At 42.1% G+C, this 17,373-nt stretch overlaps 1 pseudogene; it reads left to right on the top strand.

Moving 5' to 3' along the window:
• Positions 1–540: 540 nt before the first annotated feature.
• LOC104656424 lies at positions 541–1,734 on the top strand (annotated as a pseudogene).
• Positions 1,735–17,373: the final 15,639 nt, after the last annotated feature.

Below are 17,373 nucleotides of genomic sequence, written 5' to 3'. Positions count from 1 at the left end.
ACAGGATCACCCAGATTAATAAAGGGAGTTCTTAGAGATCTTCAAAGAGACTTAGACTCCCACACAGTAATAGTGGGAAATGTTAACACCCCACTGACAAGATTAGATCACCAAGACAGAAAATTAATAAATATATTCAGGACCTTAACTGAGCACTGGATCAAATGAACCTGATAGATATCTACATAACTCTCTACACCAAAACAATAGAATATGCATTATTCTCATTGTCACATGGCACATACTCAAAAATCGATTATATAATTTGAAATAAAACACTCCTCAGCAAATGCTAAAGAACTGAAATCATAATAAACAATCTTTTGGACCACAGAACGAACAATTAGAAATCAAGACTAAGAAATTCACTCAGCATTTTGTGAAGAGATGAAGACTGAGTTGTTGTGGCCTATTGCTGCCAACCTCAAGCAGCAGTTAGCTGTCTCTACATAGAATCCAGGAGTAGGAGACTCAGAATCAAACCTTTTCTCCCGTCCCATCCTGTTTTCAGCTTTGTGAGAAGTCTTATTATCAAACACAATGGCCAGCAATCTTACCAACAAGACAGATCCCTGCTCCATGAACTCCTGTGTGTTCTTTGGGAATCTCAACACTCTTGCGGTCAAGAAGTCTGATGTGGAGGCAGTCTTTTCGAAGTATGGCAAAATTGTGGGTTCCTCGGTTCATAAGAACTTTGCCTTTGTTCAGTATGTTAATGAGAGATATGCCCAGGCTGCTGTAGCAGGAGAGAATGGCAGAATGATTGCTGGCCAGGTTTTAGATGTTATCCTGGCTGCAGAGCCAAAAGTGAACCTAGGAAAGCAGGTGTGAAATGATCTGTAGCAGAGATATATGGCTCCTCTTTTGATTTGGACTATGACTTTCAGTGGGATTATTATGACAGGACGTACAGTTACCCAGCACATGTTCCTCCTTTTTCTCCTATTGCTCGGGCTGTAGTACCATCGAAACACCACTGTGTATCAGGAAACACCTCAAGAAGGGGCAAATGTGGCTGGGTGCGGTGGCTCACACCTGTAATCCCACCACTTTGGGAGGCCAAAGTGGGTGGATCATGAGGTCAGGAGCTCGAGACCATCCTGACCAACATGGTGAAACCCCCATCTCTACTAAAAATACAAAAGTTAGCTAGGTGTGGTGGCACATGCCTGTAATCCCAGCTACTCAGGAGGCTGAGGCAGGAGAATCACTTGAACCCAGGAGGCAGAGGTTGCAGTGAGCCGAGATCACACCACTGCACACTCCAGCCTGGGCAACAGAGTGAGACTCTGTCTCAAAAAAAAAAAAAGAAAAAAGAAAAAAAGGAAAAGAAAAGAAAGAAGGGCCAAAAGTAGTTTCCATTCTAAGAGTGAATAGTGGGGAAAGGAGATGGTCTTCAGGCCATAAAGAAGGAATTGAAACAGATAAAACAAAAGGTGGATTATCTCCTGGAAAAAATTGAAAAGGAACAGAGCAAACAAGCAGTAGAGATGAGGAATAAGGCAGAAGAGGAGCAGAGCATCAGTTCCATGAAGAGAGATGAGACTAATGTGAAGATGGTTTCTGAGGGGGGGTACAGATGACTCTCCTGAAAGGGGAACCTACTAGATGATGATGATATTGAAGATGGGGGATGACCAGCTGGAGTTGATCAAGGATGATGAGAAAGAGGCTGAGGAAGGAGAAGATGACAGAGACAGCGCCAATGGTGAGGATGATTCCTTTTTTTTTTGAGACGGAGTCTTGCTCTGTTGTCCAGGCTGGAGTGCAATGGCGTGATCTCAGCTCACTGCAAGCTCCGCCTCCCAGGTTCACACCATTCTCCTGCCTCAGCCTCCCAAGTAGCTGGGACTACAGGCACCCGCCACCAAGCCTGGCTAATTTTTTGTATTTTTAGTAGAGACGGAGTTTCACAGTGTTAACCAGGATGGTCTCGATCTCCTGACCTCGTGATCTGCCCGCCTTGGCCTCCCAAAGTGCTGGGATCGCAGGCGTGAGCCACCGCGCCTGGCGAGGATGATTCTTAAGCACATGGTGAGGTCTGGAAATCTTATCCCATTATTTATTTACCTAGGTGCTTCTCTAAGATCAAAATTTTCACCAGATCCTCTCCCCTAGTATCTTCAGCACATGCTCACTGTTCTCCAAATCCTTGTCCTTGTTCTGTTCATTAATTCTTACTGCCCTGCTCCTAGTCCCATTTTCACTTCCTATGATGCTCCTGGTAGTTTTATTAAGTCTTACCCTGTAATTTTTGCTTTTAATTTTGATACCTGTTTGTGACTTAACAATAAAAAGGATGTATGAGTTTTATCAACTGTCTCCAAAATAATCTCTTGTTATGCAGGGAGTACAGTTCTTTTTATTCATACGTAAGTTCAGTAAATGCTTCCCTAACTGTAAAAGCAATCTCAGGAGTTGAGTAGCTCCTGAAAGAAGCTTTGACTTAGAAGTATGTGTGTTACACCCCCACATAAGTGTGCTGTGTAGGGCAGTTCAACACAAATGTAACAATGTATTTCTGTGAATGAGAATTGGCATGTCAAATGCATCCTCCAGAAATATAGTGTTATTGTCTTATGATTTGTTCTCTAAAGTTGATACTGTAGATTATTTTTGTGAACAACCTGATGTTTGGGACCTTTTTTCCTCAAAATAAACAAATCCTTATTAAACCAGGAATTTTAGGGAAAAAAATTCACTCAAAACCATAAAATTACATGGAAATTGAATAACCTGCTCCTCAATGACTTTTGGGTAAATAATGAAATTAAAGCAGAAGTCAGGAAGTTCTTTCAAACTAATGAGAACAAAGATACAACATACCAGAATCTCTGGGACACACAGCTAAAGCAGTGTTAAGAGGGAAATTTATAGCACTATATGCCCACATCAAAAAGACAGATCTCAAGTTAACAACCTAATATAACAACTAAAAGAACTAGAGCACTAAGAGCAAACAAATCCCAAAGTTAGCAGAAGACAAAAAGTAACCAAAATCAGAGCTGAACTGAAGGAGGTTGAGACACAAAAAAACATTCAAAAAGTCAGTGAATTCAGGAGCTGGTTTTTTGAAAAAAATAAAATAAAATAAAATAGATAGATTGCTAGCTAGACTAATCAAGAAGAAAAGAGAGAAGATTCAAATAAACACAATCAGAAACAACAAAGGGGCTATTACCACTGACTTCACTGAAATACAAACAACCATCAGAGAATATTGTGAACACCTCTGAGGGGAAATTTACTCGGAATCTATCATTGTTTTTTCTTTTTTTTTGAGACAAAGTTTCACTCTTGTTGCTCAGGCTGGAGTGCAGTGGAGTGGTCTCGGCTCACTGCAACCTCCGCCTCCTGGGTTCAAGTGATTCTCCTGCCTCAGCCTCCCAAGTAGCTGGGATTACAGGTGAGCACCTCTATGACTAGCTAATTTTTTGTACTTTTAGTAGAGATGGGGTTTTGCCATTTTGGCCAGGCTGATCTTGAACTCCTGACTTCAGTTGATCCACCCGCCTTGGCCTCCCAAAGTGCTGGGATTACAGGTGTGAGCCACTGTGCCCGGCCTATAATTCTTTGGATAACAAAATTGTCATTAGGTTGCAGTAGAATGAAGGCAAAATAATGATATATTCAGAACATTTAATACTCATTACCTAAAAATAAACTCTAACAAAAGAAAAATTTCTTTAGAACGAAGTATTGGAATGTAAGAATAATGCATACTAGTTGGAAAAAAATTAAATAATATATTAGTATATATATATAAAGTAAAAGGTGAAAGGGCTCTGCCTATCCCTTTGTTTTTGTTTGTTTGTTTGTTTGTTTGTTGTTTTGAGATGGAGTTTCGCTCTTATTGCCCAGGTTGGAGTGCAATGGCGTGATCTCGGCTCACCACAACCTCCCCCTCCTGGGTTCAAGCGATTCTCCTGCCTCAGCCTCCCAAGTAGCTGGGATTACAGGCATGCACCACCAGGCCCCGCTAATTTTGTATTTTTAGTAGGGACGCGGTTTCTCCATGTTGGTCAGGTTGGTCGCGAACTCCCAACCTCAGTTGATCTGCCCGCCTCGGCCTCCCAAAGTGCTGGGATTACACGCAGGAGCCACAGCACCTGACCCCTTTATTTTTTGTATATTCTCCTACACCTTTTTAAATGACTACATAAACATATATACAAATATATACACACACCCAGTATCTTTTATTCTTTAAACAGTGAGCTCACTCTATGTAAAATACTTTGTGCTCTCTTTCTCCTTATTCCCAATTGAATATCATAAATATTCTTCAATATTGGCATGTGCAGATCTACCTTATCCTTTTTGCTATCTGCATTCCATGATATAAATATATCATAAGTTTATACATGTCTATTTAACATGAACGTTTAGATTATTTTAAATATTTTTTGCTCTTATAAATAATGCATGACTAAGTTTTTTGTTAGTATTTCTATAGGATAGAGGCCTAGAAGTGTAATTGTTGGATCACAGGATAGAGACATTGAAAGTGCTGATAGGGCTGGGTGCAGTGGCTCACTCCTGTAACCCCAGCACTTTTGGATGCTGAGGCAAGAGGACTGCTTTAGCCCAGGAGTTTGAGACCAGCCTGGGCAAGATGGGGAGACCCCCATCTCTCCAAAAAAAAAAAAAAAAAAAAAAAAGTAAAATGTTTATAGATCCTGCCAAAATGACTTCTAAAAATATTGCTAATTTATAGTCAGACTAAAAGTATATGGAATGTAGTATTTTAAGGAGGTAAATCTTCAAACATGAGAATAGGCACAAAATACAAAGAATCTGGATGATAATATTTTAAAAACCAGATAGAAAATGTGCAATATTGGCCGGATGCGGTGCCTCATGCCTGTAACTCCAGCACTTTGAGAGGCTGAGGCAGGCAGATCACAAGGTCAGGAGTTCGAGAATAGCCTGGCCAACATGGTGAAACCCCGTCTCTAGTAAAAAAAAAATACAAAATTTAGCCAGGCATGGTGGCGTGTACCTGTAATCCCAGCTACTCAGGAGACTGAGGCAGGAGAATCGGGAGGCAGAGGTTGCAGTGAGCCAAGATCGTGCCACTGCACTCCAGCCTGGGCAAAAGAGCAAGATTCCATATCAGAAAAAAAAAAAAAAAGGAAATATGCATTATTTTGAGTGCATATAACAGATGACTTTGTCCATCAGACCACGTGGAAAATATATTTCCAAAAGGGATTACAAACTAATCCATAGAGATTTTGTAAGCAAGGAAGTCTTCAACTATTATTATGTCTTATTCTATTAAAAGCAGATCATCAAATAAATTCTTGCACATTAGTTTGTCTTTTACAAAGTAATCTTTTTTTTTTTTTTTTGAGACGGAGTCTGGCTCTGTTGCCCAGGCTGGAGTGCAGTGGTGCGATCTCAGCTCACTGCAAGCTCCGCTTCCAGGGTTCACACCATTTTCCTGCCTCAGCCTCCCAAGTAGCTGGGACTACAGGCGCCCGCCACTGCACCCAGCTAATTTTTTTGTATTTTTATTAGAGACGGGGTTTCACCGTGTTAGCCAGGATGGTCTTGATCTTCTGACCTCGTGATCCACCCGCCTCGGCCTCCCAAAGTGTTGGGATTACAGGCGTGAGCCACCGCGCCTGGCCACAAAGTAATCTTAATAAGGAAAAACCTCTGCCTTTGGACTTGATTCTAACTATAATAGGATACTGAGTTGTCCTGTGAAAGTGACAAGATCCTTGATAAAAAGTATCTGCATCATCTTAGAATTTGTAGTGTTTGTAATGTGCAAGAATATGACTGATGAGCATGTTTAGACTTAAGACTTTGGGAAAACAGATATTGAAAACTTTAGAGACGGAAAAAATATAGGGCCCATTATTTGAGTCTTCAAATAAGAAAGTCACTGTGAAGCGCTGTCTATAGAGGTTTAACTATGTAAGTATATATAATCTCTGCATTTTACTAATCCAACAAATGTTTGAGTGTGCCTATATAGTAGATCCTGGGATAGGTACTAAAGGGGCTGCGTTAATGTTGGAGGAAATTGCAGTTTTGAAGATTTTAATATATTTGATAAAAATCAATTATCTGAATTACAGCAAAAATGTGTCTCAGTTTTGCAAGTGAGACTGTCAGTTGCAAAAAGCAAACAATAGCATTTCTTTTAAAAGATTATGTTGATAACCTATTATAAGCACCATCTGTCACACAAAGAAATACAAGAGATGGTCCCTGACTTTAAAGTACTTGCAATTGTTTTAAGTATTTGAGTTAAAAAAAAAAAAAAAAGTATTGTTTAAAAAAAAACAGTAGAACCTTCACAAAGTAAAATAAAATGCTGGTACTGCATGTCATGCAGCGATTTTCAAAGGAACTGTGAAACGAAAGAGGTGCCTCACCATCAAAAACAGGCACACAGCATAGCAATAACACTGAGGACATAGCAAATCCCAGAATGAGTAATTGAGAGTCACAATATGGTCAACAAATAAGACATTGTTCCTATGTTTGGCAGATGCTTCTGATAAGGAAAGGGGTAAGATCTGTGCTTAGGGCCAAATGTTGCAATCTGAGCCAATGGTAGGCAGAATACAAAGTAACTAACTCTTCTTTTGCTTTTGTATTGTCTATCAAATATGATAATTTATTACAAAGGATATGATTAAGGATAATTGAAAGCCAAGGCCGTTGAGAAGAAAATCATAATGTCTCTATTTTCCATGAATTCAAGTGTTCAGGCCCAAGTAAATTACATCAATTACATATCATAGAACCAAAGTAATTGGCAGCAACTGTGGAATTGTGACACGTATGGATAGTTTTGTATCCTCATAGGTAGTTTGAGAGGAGAGGAAGCTTTTGATGTTAGGCTATGATCATACTAAGTTTGTTTTGTTTTTTAGATTGAGTCTCACTATGTCCCCCAAGCTGGAATGCAATGGCGCCATCTCGGCTCGCTGCAACCTTCGCCTTCTGGGTTCAAGCTATTCTCCTGCCTCAGCCCCCCGCCCCTCCCCCAGAGTAGCTGGAATTACAGACGTGAACCACCATGCCCCGCTAGTTTTTGTATTTTTAGTAGAGATGGGGTTTCTCCATGTTGACCAGGCTGGTCTGGAACTCCTGACCTTAGGCGATCCATCCGTTTAGGGCTTCCACAATGCTGGGATTACAGACCTGAGCCACCGCACCTGCCTGGCAGATCCTAATATCTAAAAAGGTGTAAAAAGGCCAGGTGTGGTGGCTCACCTGCCACTGCACTCTGGTCTGGGAGACAGAGTGAGACTCTGTCTCCAAATAAAATATAAAATAAAATAAGATAAAATAAAATAGTCATTTATAGGAACTATAGACTGCAGCAATAAACAAAAAATTATATACTGGAGTCAGTCATTCATTTCCTCAAAATGCTTTTTTTTTTTTTTTTTTTTGAGACAGAGTTTTGCTCTTGTGGCCCAGGGTGGAGTGCAATGGCACAATCTCAGCTCAACGCAACCTCTGCCTCCCGGGTTCAAGCAATTTTCCTGCCTCAGCCTCCTGAGTAGCTGCGATTACAGGCATGCACCACCATACCCAGCTAGTTTTGTATTTTTAGTAGAGGCAGGGTTTCTCCTTGTTGGTCAGGCTGGTCTCGAACTCCCGACCTCAGGTGGTCTGCCTGCCTTGGCCTCCCAACGTGCTGGGATTACAGGCGTGAGGCACTAAGCCTGGCACCTCAAAATGTTTTAGTTCCACCACAAGTATGCTAGGTGGTTAAGGAAAATACAACGATGACAAATAGGGCATAGATTCCGTCTGCAAGGAACTGAAAGTTTAATAGGAGAGTTAAAGAAGTAAAAGAAAAACAAACAAGCTAATAAATTTAAAATGTAAAAGTCTTGCTTGCTTGCTGTCTTTGCTTTTGTTTTGAGATGGAGTCTCACTTTGTTGTTCAGGCTGGAGTGCAGTGGTAAGATCTCGGCTCACTGCAACTTCCGCCTCCTGAGTTCAAGCAATTATCCTGCCTCAGCCTCTGGAGTAGCTGGGACTACAGGCGTGTGCCACCACGCCTGGCTAATTTTTGTGTTTTTTCAGTAGAGTCGGGGTTTTGCCATGTTGACTAGGCTGGTCTCGAACTCCTGACCTCAGGTGATGCACCCACCTCGGCCTCCTAAAGTGCTGGGATTACACGCATGAGCCACCTCAACAGGCCTTAACAAGAGTACAGTGCTTTCAAATTTCCCTCCCACCAAGTTTTCTTTTATTAAATATTAAAAATGTTCTGTGTACAAGACACTGTGCTATGTGGTACAGAAGATAATAAAGATGAATCAGAAATAGATCTTGTCTTTAAGGAGCATTATGATGACTGAAAGTTTTACTAAAAATTTAAAACTGCCAACATGGTGGCTCATGCCTGTAATCCCAGCACTTTGGGAGGCCGAGGTGAGCGGATCACAAGGTCAGGATATTGAGATCATCCTGGCTAACAGAGTGAAACCCCATCTCTTCTAGAAATACAAAAAATTAGTTGGGCATGGTGGCGGGCGCCTGTACTACCAGCTACTCAGGAGGCTGAGGCAGCAGAATGGCGTGAACCCGGGAGGCAGAGTTTGCAGTGAGCTGAGATTGTGCCACTGCACTCCAGCCCGGGTGACAGTGCGAGACTCTGTCTCCAAAAAAAAAAAAAAAAAAAAAAAAAAAAAAAAAATATATATATATATATATATATATATATACACACACACACACATACACACACATATATATATACACACACACACACTGTGATGGATTAGTTTGCATTAGTTGATTGATAATAAGCTATACTATTGTACATATATTCATTTAAGAAAAGAGAGTCATACAGTCCACAAAGATGGAAGAGAATCAGTGGAGGTTAGCTGGTTGTCTTACAGGTAGCCTGACCCTGCAGTTGATATTTGTGACAGAGATGGCGCAAAATGCTTAACAAAATCTCATTTCATTTTCGTTTCCTGGTTTTATGGAAGGACTACATTTTCCATCCTCCTTTGAGGTTAGGTTGGGGACATGTGACTAAGTTCTGGAAATAGGATGTAAGCAGAAGTGATGTAAACCACTTCCAGGCCTGGCCCTTGAAAGCGAAAGCAGTGATTGGTATCTACGAAAGTTAAATGTATGCTGGCCCTGTGACCCAGCACATCTACTCTTAGGCATATGCTGAAGAAAAACAAAAGCATACGTCTACAAAAGTCAAGTAAAAGAATGTTCCTTGCTGGGTTATTCATAATAGGTTCAAACATGCAACAACACAAATGTCCTCAAATGAAAAAATTGTGCTATATTCATACAATAGACTCAATATAGCAATAAAAGTGAATGAACTATAGCTACTTACAAAAACATGCACAAGATCTTGAGTGAAGGAAGCCAGGCACAAAAAATATTCAACATATGCATTTGTGAATATAAGCTTTAGGAACAGGCAAAATGAAGCTATGATACTAGAAGTGAGAATAGTGGTTACCTCTGTTTGCGGGTGTATTTACTGGGAAGGGGCACAAAAGAGCCTTCTGGGGTGATGGAAATACTTTTTCTTAATCTGGATAGCAGTCTCAGGGCACATAGTAGTCTCAGTAAAGGCAAATTTAAAAATTCATTGAGCTGTACACTTAAATTTTGTGCATGCTGTTCTGCAAAAGAACTAAAAATTATGTACATGTAAAAAATCAAAGCAGCAAGGAAAAAAAATAAAAAGTGATCACAGAAGGCCCAGTGCAGATGGAAGAAGCTATATTCCTGAATCACTGGTTGCCCTTGCCCTGAAGAACTGGCCAGTCTGCTTTGGAGTTTGTGTAAACACAAAATAAATCTTTCTTATTTTAAATTCTCTGAGATTTAGAGTGTATGTGGTATCTCAGCATAGCCTAACCATTCTTGGCTAATACAGAATTCATTGCCACAAACAACCAGGGTTAAAAACCTGGTTTTGGCAGCATATCAGGGAGGCTCTTCCTTTCTCAGGCTAAGTGATATAAAACAAGCTTATAAATGAGTGTATAAATCAAGATACCAATTTTTTAAATAACAATAGAAAATTAAAGCCTCTCATACAAACTAGGATATCTGTTGCCTAATATATAATCATTCTCTCTCTCAAGACAGATCTGCATGGGAAGCCAAACCACAATAAAAGTTTGTTTTATTCTCAGAAAGAAAACATTAGTTAGATGAGTCAATTGTTTAATGACATCTGTCCAGGAGAAGCTATGCATCCCATTTCATGGTTAATTCCTGAGGTCCCTGGGCTGCAGTTCTCACTCCCAGGTATGGACCTGAATTGCCTTAGTGGCTCCTCCTTTTTTTCTTCCAATTCGGTCAATACACTTTTCTTCTATAGATATGTTATTGCATAAGTCTACTGTTTTTAGAGAGATGTGGCTGGCCTCTAAAGCATTCCTTGTATACATCTACATGTTGATTTTGTGTGTTTCCTTTCAAAGAATAATTATACATCTTTTACTTTTAAATTCTGTGGTTGGAGTGGTAGGGGTTTAATGTGGAGAGGATGGTGTCCTTTGCTATAGCTTCCAAATACTGGTAACATCATGAAACTAATATAGATGCTGAGAATTCTAGACAGTGTATGTACCTGAATATTTTGTAAGGCCACTTGAGAGTTTTTTGTACAATCTTTGAAGGCTTGAAGGGAGGAAATTGTTATCAAAGGCTGTAGAAAAAGGGATCCCTGTTATACAGTGGCAGAAAGTTTAGCCACACTGTTGCATGCTGAAATGCAGAAAATAGAAAATATATCTAACAAACTGGTGCATTTGGTTAAGGAAATTTCCAGACAGACTGTTGAAAGTGCCAATTGATTAAAACAAAACGAAAAAAACAAAAACAAAACAAAAAAACCCTATGTGGGATAAGTTGTAGAGAGGTGAGATATTAAAAGTACAATTTCATTTTTAAGCAAAATTTAGAGAAAATATACGTAGTCTAGGAACTTTGGGTTCAAAAATAAAACTGCTTTTCACTTCCAGCCTCTTCAGATGGTGAAACAACTAAGACATTGCCTTGAGGGGAAGGTACAATCCAGGGTGCAGCTATTTAGATTTTTTGTAAAGACTGTACAAAGATTTAAAGCCATTTTACCTAGACCATTTCAGCTAGACAAAAGCAATTCTAAGTGTATAAGGGCGTTTTCCATCAGCTTTCTGACTCTCAGCCCAAGATGGGAAGTGTCTGTCTCAAAGAGGTTTGTGAGTGTGGCTTTTTTTTTCTGTTGGAGTGGATTATAATTTGATATACATGAAGTCTCCAAAATCTTAAAGAGAATTGTATTGGCAGACACACTGCCTACTTGTACTGAAAGGGCACATTATCTTTTAATATTCCAGATTTGAATATTTAAATTTATATTTACATCTTAGAAACTCAATATTTTAAATCAAATGATGTAAGGAAAAATCTGAAGTTATGTTGCAACAAAAATTAGTAGAAAATCAGAATTATTGCTGGGCATGGTGGCTCATGCCTATAATCACAGCACTTTGGGAGGCCAAGGCAGGTGGATTACCTAAGGTCAGGAGTTCGAGACCAGCCTTGACTACATGGTGAAACCCCATCTCTACTAAAAATACAAAAATTAGACGGGTGTGGTGGTGGGTGCTGCTAATCTCAGCTAGTCGGGAGGCTGAGGCAGAAGAATCGCTTGAGCCCAGGAGGCAGAAGTTGTAATGAGCCAATATCATGCCATTGCACTGCAGCCTGGGTGGCAGAGCAAGACTGTGTCTCAAAAAAAGAAAAGAAAAGAAAAGAAAATCAGAATCAGATGTAGCTGTTGTGAAAAGCTTGGTTATTGATTGTTGCTGGAATCAAGAGCTACTACAGTGTCATACTTCGAGTTTGCCGTACTTTGCCATTGTACTTGTGCCTGATAATTATTTCTACAATGACTGCATGTAGATCTAAACTAGTTTAGTGTCGTTAAATCCTCTGCATTAGCTCCTAAGAGCTCTTCCATTCTTTTTCATTGACATCAGCAAAACTAGAATCCTACAAGAGCAACAACTTTTTTTTTTTTCATTCTTCCAACACACAGAAAGGAGCAACAATTTTCATATTGGCGTTTCTTCAAAGCCTTTGAATTCCATCATAAATTGCCAGAACAGTTTTCTTCATTCACTGAGCACTTTCATTGGAGAAACTCTTTTTTTTTTTTTTCAGACAGAGTCTCACTCTGTCGCCCAGGCTGGAGTGCAGTGGCCCGATCTCAGCTCACTGCAAGCTCTGCCTCCAGGGTTCACACCATTCTCCTGCCTCAGCCTCCTGAGTAGCTGGGACTACAGGTACTCGCCACCACGCCCGGCTAATTTTTTGTATTTTTTTTTTTTTTTTTTTTTTAGTAGAGAAGGGGTTTCACCCTGTTAGCCAGGATGGTCTTGATCTCCTAACCTCGTGATCTGCATGCCTCAGCCTCCCAAAGTGCTGGGATTACAACAGGCATGAGCCACCGCACCTGGCCTGGAGAAACTCTTTGCTTCACCTTGTTGATGAACGCTAAAGCCCTCCTCGCCTTTTCTTAATGAAAAAGAAGAAATAACGAAGCCCCCAGAAAGTATTCAGTCAAACCACTGTCATAGCCAGGCTAAAAGAATGAATGACCCATGCAGATGCAATGTTTAACATTGAGAGGTGGCAACGTGCTAGCAGCCCTTGCTCCCGGTGTCTCTGCCTTGGCGTCCACTCTGGTGGCGCTTGAGGAGCCCTTCAGCCTGCCATGGCACTGTGGGAACCCCTCTCTGGGCTGGCTGAGGCCTGAGCCAGCTCCCTCTGCTTGTGGGGAGGTGTGGAAGGAGAGCCTCGGGTGGGAACCAGGGCTGCACACAGTGCTAGTGGGCCAACAAGTGTTCTAGGTGAGCGTGGGCTCCGCTGCCCGCACTTGGAGTGGCCGGCCAGCGCTGCAGGTCAGGGGCAGTGGGGTGCTTAGCACCCTGGCGAGGAGCTGCAGAGGGTGCGCAGGGTCCCCCAGCAGTGCCGGCCCACCACGTTGCCATCAATGTCTCGCTGGGCCTCAGCTGCCTCCCTGCAGGGCAGAGCTCAGGACCTGCCGCCTACCATGCGGGAGCCTCACCCTTACAATCTAAGGGATTGTAAATACACCAATCAGCACCCTGTATCTAGGTCACCAATCAGCACCCTGTGTCTAGCTCACCAATCAGCACCCTGTGTCTAGCTCAAGGTTCCTAAATACACCAGTCAGTACTCTGTATCTAGCTAACCTAGTGGGGACTTGGAGAACTTTTCTGTCTAGCACTCTGTGTCTCCAGCTGGAGGATTGTGAACGCACTCTGTGTCTAGCTCAGGGTTTGTAAATACACCAATCAGTACTCTGTATCTAGCTAACCTAGTGGGGACTTGGAGAACCTTTCTGTCTAGCACTCTGTGTCTAGCTAAAGGATTGTAAACACACCAATCAGCACTCTGTATCTAGCTCAGGTATTGCAAATGCACCAATCAGCACTCTGTCAAAATGGACCAATCAGCTCTCTGTGAAATGGACCAATCAGCTCTCTGTAAAATGGACCAATCAGCAGGATGTGGGTGGGGCCAGATAAAGAAATAAAAGCAGGCTGCAGGCCTGAGTGGCAACCTGGTCTGGTCCCCTTCCGAAGTGTGGAAGATGTGTTCTTTTGCTCTTTGCGATAATTGGGTCCGCACTGCCTTTATGAGCTGTAACACTCACTGTTAAGGTTTGCAGCTTCACTCCAGAGGCCAGTGAGACCACAAACCTGCCAGAAGGAAGAAACTCTGAACACGTCCGAACATCAGAAGGAACAAACTCCAGACACACTATCTTTGAGAACTGTAACACTCACCGCGAGGGTCTGTGGTTTCATTCTTGAAGTCAGTGAGACCAAGAACCCACCAATTCTGGATACAACATTATCTTTAAACTTAATGGTGGCATGATGGGAAGGCTTTCTTTTAAAAAACAGCCTGCTGTATCTTATAATACCATATAAAGAATAAATTTACAAATGTAAGCTACTGGTTTACTGCATACTGCTCCATTTTGCATTTGTTTTGCATCCTAAAGCATAAATCATCTCCCCTGAGGATTTACCAATGCCTTCGTATTTTGGAATCTCCATAGCAGCACTAGAAAAGATAAGAGTGTCCTTTCTTTTGAACTTGGGAGTTTCCCTGAAATCACCTCATTTGCCACCCAAGTCATCAGCTTTGTCCCCTTTGGCACCATTCCATTTTTCTCAAATTTCTTTATGCTTCAAGTCTCCATTTAACAGTTAATTAGGACCAGGTGTGTTGGTGCACGCCTGTAATCCCAGCACTTTGGTGGGCTGAGCTGGGTGGACAGCTTGAGCCCAGGAGTTCAAGAGCAGTCTCGGTAACATAGGCAGACCCCATTTCTACAAATAATTTGAAAACATTAGCAAGGTGTGCTGGTGTACTTGTGGTCCCAGCTACTCAGGAGGCTGATTCAGGGGGATCTCCTGAGCCCAGGAGATATGGGCTGCTGTGAGCCATGATTGTGCCACTGTACTTCAGCCTGGGCAGCAGAGACCACGTCTCGAAACAAACAAAAAACAGTTAACTAAAAGAAACCACCTGGTTTTAACTGTAATTTTAAATTTTCCTTATTTATTAATGTGTAATTGCTGGGTCCACATAGTAAACATATTGTTTATTATCAGGCATGCAAACTGCATTGTGCTATTACATTCAGAAGCAACTGAGAGTTAACAATTTTTTTTTTTTTTTGAGACGGAGTCTTGTTCTGTTGCCCAGGTTGGAGTGAAGTGGTGCCATCTTGGCTTACTGCAACCTCTGCCTCCCAGGTTCAAGTGAGTCTCCTGTCAGAGCCTCCTGAGTAGCTGGGATTACAGGCGTCCACCACCATGCCTGACTACTTTTTGTATTTTTAGTAGAGATGGGGTTTCACCATAGGCCAGGCTGGTGGCTTTCACCGAGGCCAGACCTCGGGTGATCCACCAAGCTCAGCCTCCCAAAGTGCTGGGATTACAGGCGTCAGCCACCGTGCCCAGTTCATATTAATTGTTTGATGAATAAGATGTTATTTGTGTACTATTGTATATCTTAACATGATATTTTTTGTTAATATTTGATACTGTATTTTAAATACTTGTTAAGAATTTTTTGGTTGATATGTAATGCATTTTATTTTTTCCCATTTAAAACTAAGTTGCTATTTAGCATTTTCTTGTGGACGGATCATAGATTTTCAGGAATGAATTAATGAAAAAAATAAGCCTGCAATGGTATTTCTGTAATTTTTTGGATAAGTTTATGCTGTGTTTTTGATCTTCTTAGTTTCTGAATTGGAGATTTGAAAAAAATTGTGATTATCTTGTTCCTATTCTACCATTGTATATTGGATGTGTTGAGGGGGAGGATAACTTTAACATGAGATCTGCATCTGGTCCTGAGGAATATTCTGGACTTTGGCTAGGATTCAGCAACTGGATGGGATTTTAGGTTGTCTTCCTTGGAAAAGGGAAGGTATATCTATCTGTAGAAAGAATGATGTGCCTGGATATTTGGGTAGCCAGAGACATACAACTACGGCAGACACTGCTAGTTGCCTCTAATATCTGTTTTTTTTCCATTTTGCTCAGTAATAAAACCTCAAATGTTAGCTGGGTATTTGTCCAATTAGTTAAAAAAGATTGTATTTGCCATCCTCTCTTGCAATGAAATGTGGCCATGTGATCAAGCTTTGTCCAAGGAACTAAGTTGCAGTAGTTTGTATGGATCTTTTGAGAAGTTTTCTTAAAAAGAGGAAGTATACCCTTCTCTCCCCCGATCCCCCCCTCTTTTTTAGAGAGGGAGTCTCTCTCTCTCACCCAGGCTGGAGTGCAGTGGTGTGATCTTGGCCCACTGCAACCTCTGCCTCCTGGGTTCAAGCGATTCTCCTGCCTCAGCCCCTGAGTAGCTAGGATTACAGGAGCGCGTTACCACTTCCAGCAAATTTTTGTATTTTTAGTAGAGACGGGGTTTCACCATGTTGGCCAGGCTGGTCTCAAACTCCTGACCTCAAGTGATCCGCCCACCTCAGCCTCTCAAAGTACTAGGATTACAGGTGTGAGCCACCATGCCTGGCCTCTCTTCCCCTTTTGCTGGTCTTCCTGGCTAGCATGTTGTTGTCATGTTAGGTGACAGTTATTTTCTAAGTCAGGGTGGAAATCACAGGTAGCAGATGGCATAGCAAACTGTCACAAAGAGGCTGGGATTCCCTAATTGTTATGGAGCCACCATTTTATTCTAGGACTGCCTACCTTTACCTGAGAGAAAGAAACTTAGCTTTTTGCCATTGTTGTTTTGGGCTTTTCATCTGAGTATTTCTCTTTTATTTTGTTTAGACAACTACACCTATCTGATATTATCTTGTTCAGTTTTCTTTCTTATTTGCTGTCTTCTCCCTCTGGAATGCTAGTTTCGTGAAAATAAATACCTTGTCCTGTCTCTTGTTTCTGTTTGTTTCCTTAGCACGGTGCCTGGAAAATAGTAATGACTCAGTAAATATTTGTAGATGAATGAATGAAGACTAGGAGATTAGAATGGAATTCTTCTAAAGGTAGTTCGTTTCTGCTTTAAGAGACTATGGAATTTAGAATTCCAAAGAAACTGGTAGGTTTGTTATATGCGAGGAAGTTGACTGAGGGGTTATATGACTCAAGCAACACACGACCCTTGTCTTGCTAATTGTTGGCCAAGCTCCCTACCCAGGTCTGCGTTCTAACACAGGACTGCCGCCTCTACTGTGTATGGTGTTTGGTTGATAAGCACCTATCAAGGATTCTGTAGATAGTATTGCTCCGTGGCGTAAGGTTTGGACAGGATGACCTATTGCCCTGCCCCACACAAGGCTGAGGTATGAGCCTTCCCAGGTACCACAGAGCTTGGAAAACCCAGCACCTGGGGGCAGTTGAGTTGCAACTAGCGGGCAGCCCTAGCTGTTTATTACCTGGGGCTCTCGGGAAGGCGAACTCCTAGTGCTGGGGAGGACGTTTGTCCCAGGCATTCCTCTGGCAACCCTCTTCCTCCACCAGCTCCCAACAAAGACATTTAATCCCTTTCTTCCACTCCCCTCCGCTCTACTTGGCTTGGCGTTGGAAGCTGAAGCACAATTTGACCCAAGCTACCTCCTACTGAGCACCTGCCAGAGCGCTCGCGTCCCGGAGCCGGGCACGGCATTGCGGGGGTGGGGAGGCGGCGCGTCCCCGAGCTGCGCTCCCTCGCGTACAGCCTCGGCTTTGGGGGCGAAGATCCTCTCCACCTCCGCTCACCCAGCTGCGCCGGCGCGCGGGAGCGCGCCCCAGCGGAGGGCCCCTTGAGGGAGCGCGCACGCGCCGCCTCTCTCCGCCTCCCGGTGCA

The sequence above is a fragment of the Rhinopithecus roxellana genome, chromosome 15 (assembly GCF_007565055.1).
Source record: "Rhinopithecus roxellana isolate Shanxi Qingling chromosome 15, ASM756505v1, whole genome shotgun sequence".
Taxonomy (NCBI): Eukaryota; Metazoa; Chordata; class Mammalia; order Primates; family Cercopithecidae; genus Rhinopithecus; species Rhinopithecus roxellana.
Note: the sequence above shows the minus strand (reverse complement) of the source record. Positions and strands in the feature narration are given on the sequence as shown.